This window comes from Rhea pennata, chromosome 2 (genome assembly GCF_028389875.1).
Source record: "Rhea pennata isolate bPtePen1 chromosome 2, bPtePen1.pri, whole genome shotgun sequence".
Lineage (NCBI taxonomy): Eukaryota > Metazoa > Chordata > Aves > Rheiformes > Rheidae > Rhea > Rhea pennata.
This window is the reverse complement of record NC_084664.1, coordinates 43367559-43385572: the sequence shown is the minus strand read 5'-3', so window position 1 is coordinate 43385572 and position 18014 is coordinate 43367559.

The following is an 18014-nucleotide window of genomic DNA, read 5'->3' as shown; positions in this document are numbered from 1 at the left end:
TGCCTGGAAGTACCACAGCTCTCTGCTACTCAAGAGCTATTGTGAGCCAGTTGTAAAGCATCCTTCATATCAGCTGCCTAATCCCCTGCATATAGAAAGGCTGACTCAGTGCACGCATCGTCAGCCAGGAGGGAGAGTTCAGAGTGAGAAACAGGCGCCTTTGATAATTGTCTTTGCAGCGGGTAACCGAAGACAAAAGGATTCTCAGTCCTGAGTGGAGACCAGCAAGCAGGAGTCAACACGACCGAGCAGCAAAGCTGGCCCCTGATCGCTGCAGCTGTTGTGACTGACCGAGGACTAGCAGTTTCGTAGCACCTACCCCCCAAAAAGGCATTTTTTGCAAAGCTGCTTTTCAAGGTTTGAGAAACACTGGGAAAAAGAAGATATAAAGCAACCTCTCCTGGGAAGTCAGTGTGGTACAGCCTGAACTCCTGACATTGGCAAGCGCTCACTCATGTTTGTATGTATGACAGATGTATTTCTGTTTGTGTATATATAACACTGCATACATAGATGTACAGTCTGTAATATTAGATAACATCATACTGTGAAACGAGATCAATTCTCTATTTCTATCACCTATTCTGTCACACACTAGCCTCTAAAACAGGGGTTTAAAACATTCTTTGATTTGTGGACCCCTGACAAACTTGCAGTGGAGCTGCTGACCCCTGCAAATTGAGTGAAACCTTTCCCCAATAGGTTTGTTTTTCTTACATACGTTCTACCATCTCTTTAGAAGTAATTGTTGAATCCTCAAGGGTCAGTGGACCACAAGTTAAAATAAATAAAAAATAAAAAAACACTGCCTTAGAAACACTCATCAAAACCTTAGGTCCACTGTGCTGAACACTTCCAAACATTAGAGTTAATATCCCAACTTAAAGGTTTTGCAGCAAAAATAGATAGGATGGAAAGAGGAGATGTGGGGAAGAGAAGGTACTGAGAAGCAAGATCACTTGCCTGAAGCCATACTGGTTAGCAGCAGAACCTGGCCCTGGTTTGCTTTGATGATGTGCAGATCTCCATGGGGCAAATAAGCCATTTTCCATCCTGGCATATAACAGTGGATGAAGTGAAGGAACGCAGATGAGATTTAGCAGGCAGGGGCAGAACACTGGTTTGAAAGAAATTGCATTCGCCTCTGCCTATCTCAGCTGGACTTCACACACACACCTCGCACTCTCCAAGTAAACCTGGCACATCCATTTAAAAGCACTTTTGTGTCTTCTGGGGGCTCCTGGCAATCACTGTCACCTCAGCAACCCATCAGGAGCAACATAAAGCAATGCAGCCTCCTAATTGTATTATCACAGTGCCAGTGCAGCTGTAAAACACGCCTGTGTTGCAGGGAGACCCAACTGCAGAAAATCAGGTTTCTGCTATTGTCAGGGCTCTCTTTAGTCTCTGCAATTAGATGCTGCTAATAGAGAAAGACAGTCCAGATACATACAACCAATAAGAAATTCTTTCTTTTCTCCAGTCCAACAACTCTGCATCAGACAAGAGCACAGTTTACTGTTCATTAAAGCATATTATGTCATATCTTGCAGAGTTGGCTTTGTGTTCCATAATTCCACATTTCTCATTTTAAAGGGCTTTCTTTAGCTGCCTCAGATAGTATACATTTACTCTTTGTAAATATTTGTATTTGTATTTACATAAGGCCAAATTATTTACATATGTAAAGATACATTTACTATGTAAATTCATCTTGGACCACCCCAATGTGAAAAACAGATACAGAATCACCTGCTAGGGAAGAGCTTCTGCTCTGCAGAGAAAGGCTGGTAGGGGTCTGCAGAGTGGCCTTGAATAGCAGAAAAAGATGCCTGGAGGCAAGCTGTAGTCAATGATGGAGCAATCTCCCCATGGACACAATGGGAGATAGCCTCACATGAAACAGAGTCAATACTAGAAATAAAACCTAGAAAGACTCCTGAAGTGCCAGGCAAGAGAATGCAATGAAAACCAAAAAAGCCTTTCCCACTCCCAGTGCGTGTGCTGCAGTGGAAGGAGGGAATCGGGTCCAGGGCTGAATGTGATGGCAAGAGCAGGATGGATGGACGGACAGATGGACAGCCACCAAGGCACACAGGATCTAGAAGGGAAGCAGGAGAGCACTGCAGCCTTTCCCTCTCCTGCATATTTCTGTGGCTGCTGCTGAGAGCCAGTGGGCGAGGGAGGCGCTGATCCCAGGGCAAGAATTTAAGCACAGTCCCTGGCCAGCCAGCTATGAGTCTTTCCTGCACTTCAGCTGCAGAGCCAGAGCTCCTACTGAGCGAGTCCCAACAGAGCCACACCACTCGTATATCGTTACACGATATGTTTACTTCAGTGGGACAGTTTGGAGCTAAGGACAACCACTTTTCTTTAATTTGGTGTATTTCTATGACCTGCTTTTTTAATAAGAGCTGAAAAAATTAGATGATGTCTTTTGTGAAGTACACACAGAAAAGATAAAATATGTTAATGCTATTACAAAACATATGGATGCTTTCATGTTTAAAACTATAGTATTCAAATACTACAGGGTAACTTTGTTGAAAACTGTCAGAAGGAATTCTCTGTCTTTTCCTTCATAGTGAAATGCAGGTTGCTTTAAGAACACATAGATTTGTGTTTATTTACTTGTGAGTATGAAGAGTTTTAGCAGATAACTGTTAAGACTATTCTATGGATTTGGAAAGATACTGTTTTCCATTTTGTTTTCTGATGCCTTTCTTTGAATAATATATTAAAAACTATTCTTAATTTTAAAAGACCATGTTCATCAGGAAAGAGCTTATATTAGAGAGGCCTGCATTTTCTGTGTAAGCACTAAGGAGTACCGGTTGGAAATTAACTGTGATTTGGTACACAAAATATAATGAAAGTGCAACCTGAATGAATGCCAGTGGACAAAGAAGCAGTTTGTCATATAACATGCAAGGAAGAAATAGAAACATAACGTTTCTAGTGTGAGATCCCTGTCAGAATTCACAATATGGGTGGAACAGCTGAAGAGATCTTATGAATTGATATCCTGGTTATTTACAGCTTTCAGTAAATTTTTAAAGCGCAGTTATAAGCAAGTCTGCTGCTCAGGAGTAATAGTTAAAAATGGAAATGATGCCCATCATATCCACAGAATTATTTGCTGAATTAGCTATGTTAGTCAATGTACATGTACAAAAGTAAGAGCAGGTTAACCTATCTGTGTTACCTCACTTGTTAGATAACAAATGCCGTAATGATTACACCAAATAAAATCAAGAGCCCATGGGAATATATCATTGATTTCTTTTGATCCCACTATTTCACTAACTCTTACAGATTAAGCTAAATAGATTAGCAGTCTATATATAGATCAGTGAGGGCTTATTTCCACATATTATTCAATTTTTCCCCCTAGCTGAATTAGTAAGCTGCTACCGTGGTAACACAGAGAAAAAATGGCAAAGTTTCTGTCTTTACATTCTTAAAATAAAGAGTATTCTCCCCTGAGCGGGAGGCACAAATACTATTTATGTAAATGTCCAGTCTGTTCAGAAACACATTTGTTTACTCCCTACATTTTATACAGTTTTATTTCAAATATTGAATATTAAATACCTTCAGTGAATGGTTGTTAGTATTTGATCAACTACTGAACCCCCCAAAAGAGCATTTAGATATCAATAGCATGTTTTTTTCTAAATCTGTGTTTAAATAAGATGAAAATTTGCAGAGTCCTCTTTCACTTACATCCATGCAGCCTTATTAAAGATCATCCCCTTGCCTGGATTTCTGGAGAATGACTTCATATGACAAAGATCATTGGGTATTATGCAGTCAAAAGATATCTCTTTGAAGTCTACCCATATTTCTTTGTGAATATTTGTTGTCTTTATCCTGTATTTGGATTTTAAATACTCTGGGCCAAGAATTAAGTTGTGGTTAAAACCCACGACATGAGATTAATTTCATATTTGTGATTGTGTGTGTATATTTAGCATTGTATTTTGATCTTGTCTTTTGACCTTTGGACTCTGCTCATCCCAGCACATGTGAGAGACAAATATTGCTGGATATTTTATTTTTAAAAAGTGATTCTGGGTTGTTCCAGAACCTCTCTTCTCTTCATCCATCCTCACCTATCTGGGACATATGTTTTTTAACTGTTGCATTGTGACCTTCTTGAGAGAAAGAAAAACATCCTTTGCTCTCTTCCATAGAACACAATGAGATTCTAGTCTGCGACTGTCTCCTTCAGATTATGGCAATGCAAAATAATGAAGTTCAGGCAGAAAAGGGAAATTATTATTTTGTTGTTGTTGTTGCTGTTGTTGTTATATTTTGCCCCCCAAAAGTGTGCACCTGCTTTGCAGAATTGTTTGCACATGCACATTAACGGGCAGCTTTACAAATGAAAAGCTGTTCTTAACTTCTGCTTCTTGTAAAGCTGGAAATAATCAGTACATCACAAAATACCTCCATATGGCACAATATTGCATGGCCAATACAATTGTTTCAAACTACAAAGATCTGGTCAGCAGCCAGATCACTCAAAGGTAGATAACGGATCATTGTGCTGCTGGGATTTAGCTCAGCCTCTTTCAGCCCGTTCCTCATTTTAACAACTCAGAAACCTTGTGACAGGTAACAATACAATTCTCTTGACCCAAGGTGTAGGATATAGTGCTTTACATCCCACTAATTCCTAGTATCTTTCTATAAAAATGAAAAAAAGTTGATCATCACCAGCTGAAATCTAGGCTATATAAACACTCTTACAGAGGAATTTTGATATGAGGAACTTCTAGGACAGATAAACATCAACAACCAATGAATTTCACTGACAGTGGCAAAGGAGAAGCCAAGGGTTGCCTGAGAATGGAGATTACCCATCACTTGCCTGATGTGTCGTGATTCAGCAAACACTGAATTTGGCTTTAAAACATCCCACGAAAGATCAGAAGTACACCAGTCACATAAGGCAAAGCATAATCTGCTAGGACACATCCTCCCCGTTCAAACGCATTCCAAGATTTTCGCAGGCTATCTTCTTTACAGGACACTTTATGGCTGAATGGTTATCGCGTGTCCTCCAGCAGCCAGTATGTAATTAACAAAAAAACTCTAAAGTTAGCATAAACGGTCATGTAACCCAGCTAATTCAACAGAAACGCAGTCATCTGCCCACAGACAAATCCTGCTACATGATTGACTGATCCCGGGGTTGGTATTAATGATCATGAAACCTCAGTCAGAGAAGGACAGTACTTCGTAGGGGTGACATGAAGCATACATAGCATAAACGAAGGAACAGGGTCTCCACAGCACCCACCTTTCTGTGGAAAGATAGGGAACTATGGAAGAGTCCACAATTATCAGCATGGTATTTTTCACTAGCAGGGCAATTCTTAGTTTCAAGAAAGTGATTTAGCAAGTATCTAATAGTCACAGCTGTTTTAGTAATCTAGAATTAACTCATTTCTATGGTAATTTTAAGGAAATCTGTGGTAAGTTATTTAAAAAGTATATACCAGAGGTATTACATAATCATAATATTATTTAAGAGCTGTTTTGTAACACAGTGTTTGTTACTGGCATCAGTATTGCACTGAAATGAAGACTGAGGCTTGCTATCTGGTTTGGCTATTAAACAGAAAAGCAATTTACACTCTTATGCGTAGCAATGTTCCCAATCCAGACAGAAGACAAAGCCACTGAAGTATATCACTGGAGTTTTACTACAACAGTTGATTTAGCTATTATTACACTTCTTTCTTGCAGAAAACAGTCTTCTGATACTTTTGAAGGCAAAATAGGGGAAAAAAGAAAAAAAAAAGACATACAGAGCAGCTCTTCCTTTAAGCTAAAATAAAGTTGCAAGTTATGAAAGCAATGTTTTTATGGAATGTAAGTGACGTGAGCCAGATTATCATATCTTTCTACTAGCATGCTACTGAAACCATATTCTAAACTGATTTGTGAATACTTTTGCTATTTATTTCAGAAGAGGGAATACAGTTACTATATTTATGTGATCTTTCTGCAGGCTCACAACTTTTCACATACCAGTAGCATATAGAATATTGTAAATCATGTCTAACAATGCTCAAAGCTACAGGAGAAAAAAAAAAGGAAATAAGCAACGAGGAATTACTCCCCTCCTTTTACATTTGGAGGACATAAGAAGGAAGAAGTAACCTGAGGACTATATTTCATGTCTAGTTTCAGCAGCATTTTGAGGATAGTGTCTTGACTTCACCTTACACAGTCTTTTCCAGTATACAGTCCTGTACACTTCACTTTAATCGCTATCTTCCTCAAGGAGCTTCATGAAAGAAGATCTGAGTTCTTTGAAGTCCCTGACGGACACAAGCCCTTTTGCTTCAGAACTAGGAGGACTACTGGTGTTTAATAGTCAAAGTTAGATGGTTTAGTTTCTAAAAAGTGTTATTTCCAGATACCTTGATGGTTCATGGTAGAAGCCAAGCGTAAATTTCCATGTGACAGGCAGGAAAATTACTACATACCACAACTGAGAATCAGATATTTCTGTGTTTGCTGTAAACAGTGTAAATGCCACACTATTCCAGAACATATGTTAAATTCAGTACATCTTCCACTATCAATGACAAGTTCCCTTCGCAGTTTTCAACATCTAAGAAACTCAAGTCAAATTTCTGCAAAGATCTCTTTTGTTTTCACAGAGGACATAATCAGTTTAACATACTCATGATAAGGACAAAAGGTTTAACAGTCTCATCAAGGATTTGCAGCAGATGTTTTATCATGATCACTTCTAGTTCAGTCAGGAGACAAAAGAAGTTACAAAAAGAGATGACAGGACTCAGATGTAGGAGCAGTAGTCCCTCTAATCAGCAAGGAAGGTTGCTAGCAATGAGGTTTAAGGATTATTCCAAAGCTGTGGTAAAGACAGGTCCCAGAGAATAGGGATAAGACACATATTACGCTTTTCAAACTCTGCCTCTTAACTCAGTGGCCAATAAATAAAAACATGGCTTCAGCCCATACAACATTCAGAAATTAAATGCAGCTTCCCCCACATCTTCAGCTTAGTAACTCCTGCTCTCTTCTTTCATACAGTTGAAGTTCCTTTATCTCAAATCTGTCTGGCCCTAAGCTAATAGATCCTAAGCTTGGTTTCTAGACCCTACCTAAGTAATGAAATAACTTGAGGGAAGATTTTGAATTGATTTCCATCTTACTCTGTTAATTTATTATAATCTCATAATCTCATAATTGCAGGAGAAAACTGAAAGTCCGTGAAGCAGCTGCACTACATTTTAGTAGGCAAAGCACAACATTCGTGTCATTGGGAACAGGAACACCAGACAAACCAGTCTTGTCTGCTACCTTTTACTGAAAGGGATAAATGGAAATTTAAACCATCAGAGAGAGAGGAGGGAACTAATGGGCTATCAGAAAGAATCAAGCATTTCCTTTTCAGAAGACCAAGTTTCTGCACCGAGGAATGCTCAGGTGACAGAAAGTGCACACACTTTTGAGAAGTGCCTCTATCAGCAAGCTCTGCTCAGCACTACTGTTGCCCACTAGGGCTAATCAGAGCATGGGAACTTGATCCTGTAGAAGTTTAGAAGTCCTTTTCATTGACACTGGTTATGGAGATTTGGCGAAATACAGGATCACATTAACTGTCAGTCACTAGTCAGAGGTTGTCTTTTACAAAAGCACCAAGGTGTTTCAGTTCACCAAAGTTTTTGTTACTATGTCATGGCACTATGTTATCAGATTTCTTAGCTAGGATCCCAGTCTTGGAGAGAGTCCAGCCATGCTAGGAACCCAACATAAAATAACCCACATTCCCAATAGGTTTTGGCTTCTTTAGTTTGGTCTATATAAAATGCATGGGATTAACCTGTAACATCATGCAGTATGGTCATGGTCAAGCTTATAGGTAAGTTACAAGGTGAAAGAAAGAGAAATTCTCTAGGAACTATCTCTTGATATTGTAGTTCACTTCTTTCCATCTTCCTAAACCTAAAATACAGGTGTACTGATTTCTCCAGAGCCCACCTCCTTCAACAACTAAACTTTTTGTGAAGCTCAGTGCATCTGAGGAAACCAAGTAACTAGGAGTTCTGCACTGTCATCTTTGTGGACTAGCTTTTCCTGAATCTGCTGCTGGGTTTTCTGCTGTGATGACTCACTTTCTATTCACATGATGGAAATGGATACTAAAATTGCAGATGAAATTTCCTTGGAGTCTGAGTTTGTTCAGACCTGTCTAACATATTTTTTGCTTTAGCAGTTTTACATTTAAATAAAACCAGGGTGCGCTTTAAACACAAATTACTTTGGATTCCTTAAACTGATGGGCCAAGTCAAAATGCGAGTCGGAAATAGAAACTGAATACTTCTACTAAATAGCATCCAAGGAGAGATCTTGCAGTGAAGGAGCACAGAGTTACTTTTTAGCCTAACAATGCAAAAGGCTTTTTTTTAATCCACTGGCTGCCAGACCTGATGGAATTTAGGGCAAGTTATAAAGATGTTGTCTAGAGGGTTGCTTTTGTGCACTTCCAGTACTGGAAAAATTGTGGGCAAGTCTGTCTACATAAATTAGAGCAGACTGCCCTGTACAGACACTGCTTCACAGGACCTGCACTGCCGTTGGAAATCAATACACAGTAGGACTGTGGCAGCAGAGGGAGCAAATGAAACCGGCTGCACTGTTTGCTTTTATGAAGACTAGTCACTTCAGTTTACCTGCTTGTAAATAGAAAACATAACAGTAAGAGAAATAGGATACCTGAGGTAAACAGCTTCTAGTGAGTCATGTAAAAAAGGCTGGGCTGTTTGGTGAGGAGTGTCTTTTTGCTTCGAGTCAAGAAATAGTACACTATAATGGGTCAAATTGTCCAAGACTTTGAGATCAAAAACAGCATTAAAGGATAAATATAACACAGGAGCTGATAAATACAACACAGGAAAGGAGGTAATCTTCAGCTGGAACAGGCTAGCCAAGATGTAGCAAGGGAGAAATAGCAGCAAATAGACCCTTCTCCCAGCCAAATGCATCAAAGATAGCAGCTGAATGGACATTGCCAAGGCACACAAGGGAAGACTGAGATTAAAGAGAAAGGATCTGTGGAGATGGTCCTCTAGGCCTGGCCCACAAAAGGTGTTCAGGCATTTTGACTCCCTTTCAGCATCTGCACCCTCCTGTCTCTGCGTGCCAGGAGTAAGCAAAGATTGCTTTGTTCTGAAGAAGCTGTTTTTGAGTCACTTTAATCGGTGGCTGTCAGTGGCTGCCAGATGGAAGGACCTGCAGGTGGCATGCACAGCTGGGCCTGTCTCATTGATGGGATTGGTCTCACTTCCTTCATCTCTCTCCGGATGGAGCCACTTGATCTCCCCACTACTGGATGATTTGAGCAGCAGCTCACTTGCCAAAGTTGACAAGGAGCAAGGGCATCCATTTGAACCACAGTTCGCCTTGTAATGGTGATAAATGACTATGCTCCATGTGCCAAAAGCAAGAGCTATGACAAGTAGTCTTTACATTGCCTCTCTACTACCAGAGGATTCCCCCTTGGGCAAGAGCCACTGGTGTCTCTCTGGAGGGACAGGCACCACATGTCACCAGATCAGTGGTCACTCCTTGCCACAGATACTAGCCCAAGGTTCCCCATAGACATGCAGATTACAGGGACCTTGAGAGAGTTTCAAATCATAACAAATTATGTTAATACTACCTGCTGAATGTTCATATACTCTAGCTAATGAATGTCCTTATTGCAAGGCTTAAGTTAGTTTTCATTGTACTTTTTGAGTTCAGCCTGAAAGACTCTTTTATTAAATTCTTGCTCTGCTAGTTCAATAGCAAGCCAGCAAAACCATGGTAGTGTAAAGTCTTAAGTCAAATTGCATAGAGAGGGCAAGAAGTGTTCTTCCGTAAATCCGCATAATAAATTCTAATGGAAGCCCAGTATATTAGTCCTTGTCAGGGTAATAGCTGCTTAAAAAACGCTGTGCTGGTCATTTTAAATAGAACATGAGCGATCGCAAGTAACTCCTCGTCGACACGTATTCTCCTCTATTATACTGAACTGCCTTTATGTCCCGTTGTTCCAACTCTTCCTTTCTAAGATGGCATTCTTCAGTAAAGCAGCCCATTCTATGTAAATACCAAAACCTTTTATTACTTCCTTAGGCACAGTGCTTCTCTAAAGCAGCAGAAACTCACAAGGGAGGACAAACAATTACCCGCCCCACACTGCCCATTGCAATTAGACAGCCCATTTCCAGTGAAACTCAGCTAAATCACGAGCTCTCTCACACAGACCCACAGCTTTTAAAAACAGGCTATCTCTCCAATTCAGTAACTGTGCTAAGTTCTCACAGGATGCTGAATATTTAGGGGATGCTCCCAGGAGGCAGCCAGCTGAGAGTCAACCTTTAATCCCCATGTGAAACCCTTGCTCTGGAGGAAAATTGTCAGTAAGGGAATGAAATGCAAGCACATAAAGAAAAATATATGAGCCTCTTTTTATGTACTGCTTTTTTACAGCATGTTTCAACTCTGTCACCATCCACAATAAGTTCTCTACTGTTTATCTCAGTAGAATATTTGTTTTACCCTCCACTGCATGAAACATTCTTTGAAGCCTGAATAGTTCATAAAACTTTTAGCCTTTATTAAGCAACACTAAGTTCTTCCCTCAGGTATGTAAGCACAGGCAAACATTCACATGCTTCAGGATGGAAATTAAGCTGCCAGTGTACTTACAGCTATTGGCACTGTCCCTCCATCCAGGTTATGTGTGTATGCAGGCCAGGTAGCAAACCTAAACAGGTTTTAAAACCTACTTGCATCTTTAACTGTTCTGCACAAGCAAAATTAAGCAACAGACATTCATGCACCAAGACCAAAGGTAAACATAAAAGGGAAGTTTAGGTTTTGATCTGTATTCTTAAAGCTAATTTAGGGAAAGGCAGTAGTTGGTTTCTTGTCCTTCTCCTCTCTACCATCAGAATGTTATTTATTTGGCATCATTAACCAAAATAGGTATCTTTTTAATCACTGGTCTGTTAGCTCCTCCTTCTATCTCTGCTATCACACAGAACTGACAGTACATGTTAAGCCACAAAGATTTTAACTCTGTTAAGAAATTTTAATTCTGCCATCAAACATCATTGTTTCACAGGAACGAGCATGCAGAGGTATTTTCACCCCAAAGCGGCTGGTTTTCCTAGCAGGTATATGATATATAAACAGGGATATAGGCTTTACTTGCAAAAAAGAAGACTAGAATGCATACAGCTTACATCCTTGAAAGTACTGCAGTTTTCATCAGAGAAGGGTGATAGCCTGGTGTGAAAGCAATAAGGAATATAAAGTAGTAACTAGGACAGTAACTGAAGTCATTTTGCTTCTATCTCCTCCACATACTGAGCACACTATGCCTTCCTTAAATGGCTAACTTCTGCATACTAAGTCTAAATATTGCCACCCCGTGGTCTGACAGCACCAGCTGCCTGCCCAATAAACAGGGAGACAAGTCACATTTTCTAGGTTGGCCACTATATATTCCAGCCCTCACATGCTGTTTGTCATTATTCTACATCTAGTTTTCTTACTGCGGACCCCTGACAACAAAAGCAATGGTTCCCTGATGACCCAGTTTTCCCCTAGGACTCTTTTTTTTCAGGTGCTCCAGGCTGCCTCTTCCCTGCTGCTTTGCAGCATGAAGAAAAGCAGAAGTCAGCAGCAAGTGCACCTCCCTCTCCAAACTTCCTCTGCAGCATCACGCAGCCCAGTGCAAATGCCCTTGGGTTTACACAGAGAGCAGACAACGACAAACCCTTTACCCAAGCCAAGCGTTCCTCCCTGCCTAGCAAGCAATATTTCTACTGGAATTTCTGTATGGAATAGTTTCTATAATAAATATGCTGAGAGGCGAGCAGAATTAGCCACAGACTTAAAGTGCCAGGCATCTTTACAGACAGTGAAACAAGCAAGTGCGGAAGACCTAACCTTGCAAGAGCATGAGAGAAAATTAAGTCAAAGTCTTTCCTCTCCTCCCCAAGTTTTAAAGTATTATATGTCTGGCCACCTCAGTAGGCCAGGGAAACCTGCTTCATGGAGAGGAGAACTAAAAGGAAACTCATTAAGTGTCAGATTTCTGAGCTTTACTGAGAAGCCAGAGAGTCGAAGCTGCAAGTACAGATCCTATGCCTGGAGAGGGACCAATGGGATTATTTGGTACAAACTGCGTCAGTTGGAGCCCTCAATTAATTGCTGAGAGAATCAAAATATCTTTTCAAGGAGAAAACTTGTAATATTTATGCAAAGATGGAGAAACCACCATTTAAAAACTAGTCCACTTGACTAGATGTGGTCATTCTTTAAATGTTTTGCCTTTTTTGATCTGACTGTTGATGCCTAGCATCAGCCTCCCGCTGCTGGAATTTTTTTATACTGCATTCTGCTCCACTGCAAAGTATTATCCAATTCCATTTCCTGTATTGATGCTTATAGACAGGTTAAGTCACCTTGTGACCCTCCCTTTTCTGGCTAAAACCCTGTATCCCTCCTAGAACGGCTCCTATTCCCTCTCCTGCCTCAAAGCAACAGGTGCCAGGAGGACTCAGCCAAGATGCCCCAGCAGGCACCAGCCCGAGTGCGGTGACTGCGACCAGCAGCCACACCTGGGCTGCATCCATAAAGTGAAACTCTGGCCCTCTCAGGTGCTAATGTCAGTGCTCAAAGAACATGGGATAATCATCTGCCTCTTTCTAACGTCCGGTTACGCATCTTGACATCTAGCAGATTTTGGCTTAACCATGAAGTTAGTCATCCTCCCATGTTGCTCACTAGTCCTTCCAAAATTGTAGCTATTATTTATGAAATCTCTGGGTTGCCTCGCCTTTATATAAGTGTCCAATTTCTTCTTTAAATCTGTCTTATTCCTGGCACACAGTAACCTGTGACAAACTAAGGTAGTCTGTTATAAAACAATTTTGTTAACACAGCAATGCTATCTATATCCCTGAATGGATCATTATTTTTGTAGGGGGGGCTAGGTGGCACTAAAAAAACAGTAGTTATGTTATCCAGAAGCCACGTCTTAAAGGCTTGAGGAAAAACAGAATTGTAGCAGAGATCCCTGAGAGTACCAGCATGTGATAGCAGGGGCGCTGCAGGGACAAACGTTAGAGACTGCAAGGGTATAAGCACAAATTACTAATGGTTTGCTTAATAAGAAATGCACTTTTGAGAGCAGGGAAGAACCAGTTTTATGACATAACTTGAAAATGTACAGAACTCTGTAACAACTTATTGCAGCTGCCCGTGATTGGTAGCCCAGGTAGAGCCATCTTCCGATCGTATATAATATCTCAGTGAAATCACCCAATTGTGCAAGATACTTGCTTCAAAACCGACTGATATGCTATGCTGCATTGCTATATAGTACTTTTTTATTATTAAAGGGAAAATCATCTCTATTGCTCATGTTTGGTATAGTATTTTACTGCTTGGTCTGGTACTCAGCTTCCGAGGCTTGATATTGGTTTAAATGGAACACATTACCAAAAGAAAACATTTTCTTTGAATACTTTTGAATCACCTCTCTCAATTTTAATGGTTATCCCTTTAATTGTGTGGTAATGGGGAGAATAGATGTGCTCACTCTTCCTCTTTACCGTGCATTAGCACCCTTTCTTTTCTTTAGGAATAAACTAACTTTTTTAAGGTCATTTCATGGAGAAGTCACAGAATCATGACTAGATGCAGAGATGTTGGGACCATAAGGAACCACTGAGCTCAGCTGAAATCAAAAGAGTAATTAAAATTTCAATCATTTGTTCCCAGCTCTGGATCATTTCCTGAACCCACTCCACTTCTGAAATATCCTTTAGAGGTAGAGTGGCCAGTGCCATCAAAAATAATGTCATTCTACTGATTTCTTTAGTGGTGTGGGAATGCACCTTTCTTACTCGTTGTCCCATACGAAAGACATCCTCACACTTGTGCTGACACTCTGAGTTCTCTGCAGAGATGTCCCTGTCCTTGCTGGGGTGACACAGGTGATTTACAGCCCCCTAAACTGTCTGACAAGTTGGAGTTTCCCCATCCCATATTTATTGCTCCTCCAGGAGGAACAGCAATGGCTGAGGTGAGAGCTGAACTCTATCTCCTTCCTAGGCAGCGAAGCCAAAGCTCAGGAAATAGAGCAAGGGAAACAGTAACTCAGGAAGCAAATCTTACCAGTAACTCAAAAGAAGAAGGGCAGCTTCCAGAAATTTCTTTTGTATTTTCTCCAAGGTTTCCTATGGAAAAACAGTTTTTGAATATAGTCCTCAGGTGGCTGCTTATAAACGGAGCTCTAGCTGAAAAGAAACACGGGCTCTTGCCAATTCTGCGCTAATTAAGCCTGGTTGCGTTCTGCCCGAATGGATGGCAGCTCATCTCCCCAGGAACCGGGCAAACCTGGGAAGACACTGCAGGTACCTGCATTTTGTTTTACCCAGACAGTGTGAGTCCTGCTGCCTGGACGAAAGGCCTAGCACTGTTGCTATAACCTTCACCTGAAGGATCACTCCTGTGCCCCTGTTGAAAAGTGATGCATAAAAGTTTAGCAGCAGAAGGGTACATTTTTGTATGCCCCACTGTAGTTTCAGTAAAGATTTTTCTGACAACCCAAACTGGGCCTTTGAGGTTCAAAACATTTGATTAAACATTTCTACCTCTTTGGGGAATTTCCTGCTGGAGCCAATGAAATGCAGCATGGCACCCAGCAGAAATCGATGGGAAAGCTCTTGACAGGCTTCCTTGACGTGATTCCTAGCCCAAATGTGCTCCCTCAGGAGCCTGGAACTATGTAAACAAACAACAGACTTGAAGCTTCAAAGCACACGTCTTTACATGTCTTATTATTTAAGTACAATACAGACTGGAAAAAAGGGAGGTATAATTTTATGTTACTGCAACATAAATACAAATCCTTCCACTGCTTTTTATAATCACAGAAGCTAATCCACTGATCGGTTAGGTCTGCAAAGGTGACTGTAAGGGTGGAGACTTAGAAAGGAGGCTTCAAGAGCTATGTGCTCTGTTCCCCAAAAAGCCGAGGCACCTTCCTCCATTTGAATCGCTCTGTCAGATCCCACAGATAGCCATTCACTTAGCTGCTAACAAGAAAAATGTGTGCGGAGAATCTGTGTTTGACTTTGCTCTGTTTTCAATGGAAAGTCCATATGAAACAGCTGAGCATACACAGATAGGAGAAAAAGATGTTTGTGGGGGAAAAAAAAAAAAGGAGAAGAAGAAGGAAAAAATACTAATAACTCAGTTTATCATATTATACCAAAAATGGCAATGTCAGAGTGACTGGAAGATTAACCAGTGAGATTTTCCACACACTTTCCACCATTTCTGTCCCTCATTTTCTCTTCCCCACAGAGCCCAAATACCACACAACATGTGGGCTTTCAGGCAAATGACAAGGCATTCAGGCATAAGTTGTTAATACAGATTGTATGCATGGTTAATTATGTCACCTGGTCTGATAAAATCCTGATGTTACGTTGTTAGAGCCTGGCCCAAAGACCAGTAACTTCAACAGGAGCATTCGGTTTGGCTTAGGAGGATTCGGTGCTAGCCTCACACTTTTTCTAGTAAGACAGTTTTTATTGATATAATTGATAGGGGACAAAAGGTGGAGTCTTAGGTTTGAAAGTCCTTCAGCCCCTGTGCTACAAAATCAGACTTTCAGGAGTCCAGCTGGTGGCCCATGGAACGATCACTTCCAACCTTCTCCTGCTAAAACCTTCCATATATTATAAGGTTAATATAAGTGTTCAAAAACCTAAAAGAAATTGCTCCTGGAAGAAATTTTCAAGTAGGAAAGGAAAAGGAGGATGAGGGGAGGATAGACATTATTGTCCCTGAAGCCCACCACCTGCACAGGCTTGTGCAGGTAGCCCAGAAGGTATTGCCTTGCTCACCCTGCAGCTGTATGTGGGCTCAGGAGCCACCAAAACTGGCAAGTGTCATGTGGCACTGAAAAGACTAGGTCACCTCAGCACCTCAGCTCAGCACCGAAACTCGGAAAGGCTGCATCTTGCTGTGGGCAATAGTTGATACTGGACAGACTGTACTTAAAGTAAATCTCCTCTCTACAACCTTTGTGTCCCACAGTCCCAGGGGAAACCTTGTGCACTTTCCAGCCTCGCATTTTTTTACCCAAGTCTTCTCTGCAAAACTGACTGAAGTCTAATGGAAAATGAGCACATCTTAGCGTGGGTGGGTGGATCTGTCCCGGCACACAGTCATAGCATCCTTATCACTATGGTACCCAAGCTGCAGTCCTTATCCTTTTTAAATTTTTGTATCTATGCCCAGAGCATCAGATGCATGTATTTAAAAATAAAACCAAATAAACAAGCCCACTGAAAGGGAACAAAGTAAATTTTAAGTCTTTAGGCTTTCAGATTAGCCTGCGATTTCACAGTTTGATCAGCCTGTCCTAAGGTGCTTTTGAATCTGCTCCAGCAAAAGAAAAAATCCCTACGGGAATCCCCAGAGTTTAACATACTGGTTCAGTATGAAAGTGTGAATTATTTGACTCAAGATAGTAAAGACAGAAATGGATTTATGGACAACATTTTGCAAATATTAGACTTATAAAAATATTAAAACTATTGGAGGTGAGCCTTCCAGGAGACCCACCAGCATGGTATGGGACTGTTTGACTGGATTTTACTTGTGCAATAGTCCATGAAGTCAATATAATTATTTTAAACCAATGATACTACTTACTACAATTAATGTTTGTGTGAATAATTATCCAGGATCAGGATGATTGTTAGTATTCATCTTCTGCCCTGCTAATGGCAGTTCCAGCTCCTGCTTTTGTAAAATCCGAAGTCTGGGAGCTGAGATAGAATGAGAAGAGAGAAAATGTGCATTCAAAGCCCTTCAAGCCCGTTTTATTTCTATGGCTCGTAGATGCATGATTACTGCTTAGTTTCTCTGCCCAGGAGGCAGACAGTTTCACTTTATGTATGATTTTATTTCATATATGGAAAACTCAGAATAGTATCCTATACCTCTGGCTTTAAATTCAATAAAAACGTTCCTAAAGTATACACTAGTTGGTTGCAAACACAAACCCATATTCTTTCCATCAGTTCTCAGAAGCTGTCTGGTGCATATAATGAAGGACTTAATATACATTACATATATTTTTTTAGAACGAACTCAAACCATGCTTTTGTTCCTCCATAAAAAATATTATAATATAGTTTTAAAAGGTGCTCTATCACATATTTTTGCCACGGAAAAGCAGTTCTTGCCTTGTGAATTAAAAAACAAACAAAAAATGTATACAGATAAAACCCAGACATTGCAGCATGAAGCCATGTCCTGCATAAATAGAGCCTCCATTAGCCCAAAAAGAAATTCCCACTGCACTAAAAATAAATAAATAAATGGAACTAAGCAATGTTAGCTACAGATGAATCCTGTACCCATTGTGCCAAGCAGCTGAAGGTCACAAGTCCAGCCCAAGAGTAGCACTTAACTCTAAAGAGCACTGTTTTTCTTGCACAGAGGCAGCGTTATTCCGTGAATGCAACCCAGACTGCGTAAGCCAGTCCTCCCGGTGTGCTCTGCCTAAACCACTTCCATCTAAATCTATGTCATACATAAACACGGGTCTGTTCAGCTGACTACTTCTTAACTGCAGCATTTGTGGTGCGCTGTGCCGGCATCCAGGATTGCCCCTAGAAGGCAACTCAAGCAGTCGGGCCATCTCCGTAAGACAGCGGGAACAGGAAACAAGTTTTCCTATCGGACTGGTTTCTGAGCTACCCAAGTCCCATGCACGTATCTTTGATTGCAATTAAATAACGTGTAACATCAAATGCTTATCCGTCTCTTCAGCAGCCTGAAATACATGTATCTTACTCTGAACTCATAACGTTTCTCTATCTTTCGTTTTTTGCATGTCAGGAAGCCTCAAGGGATCAGGCAGCTGTGCTTGAAGTAAAGC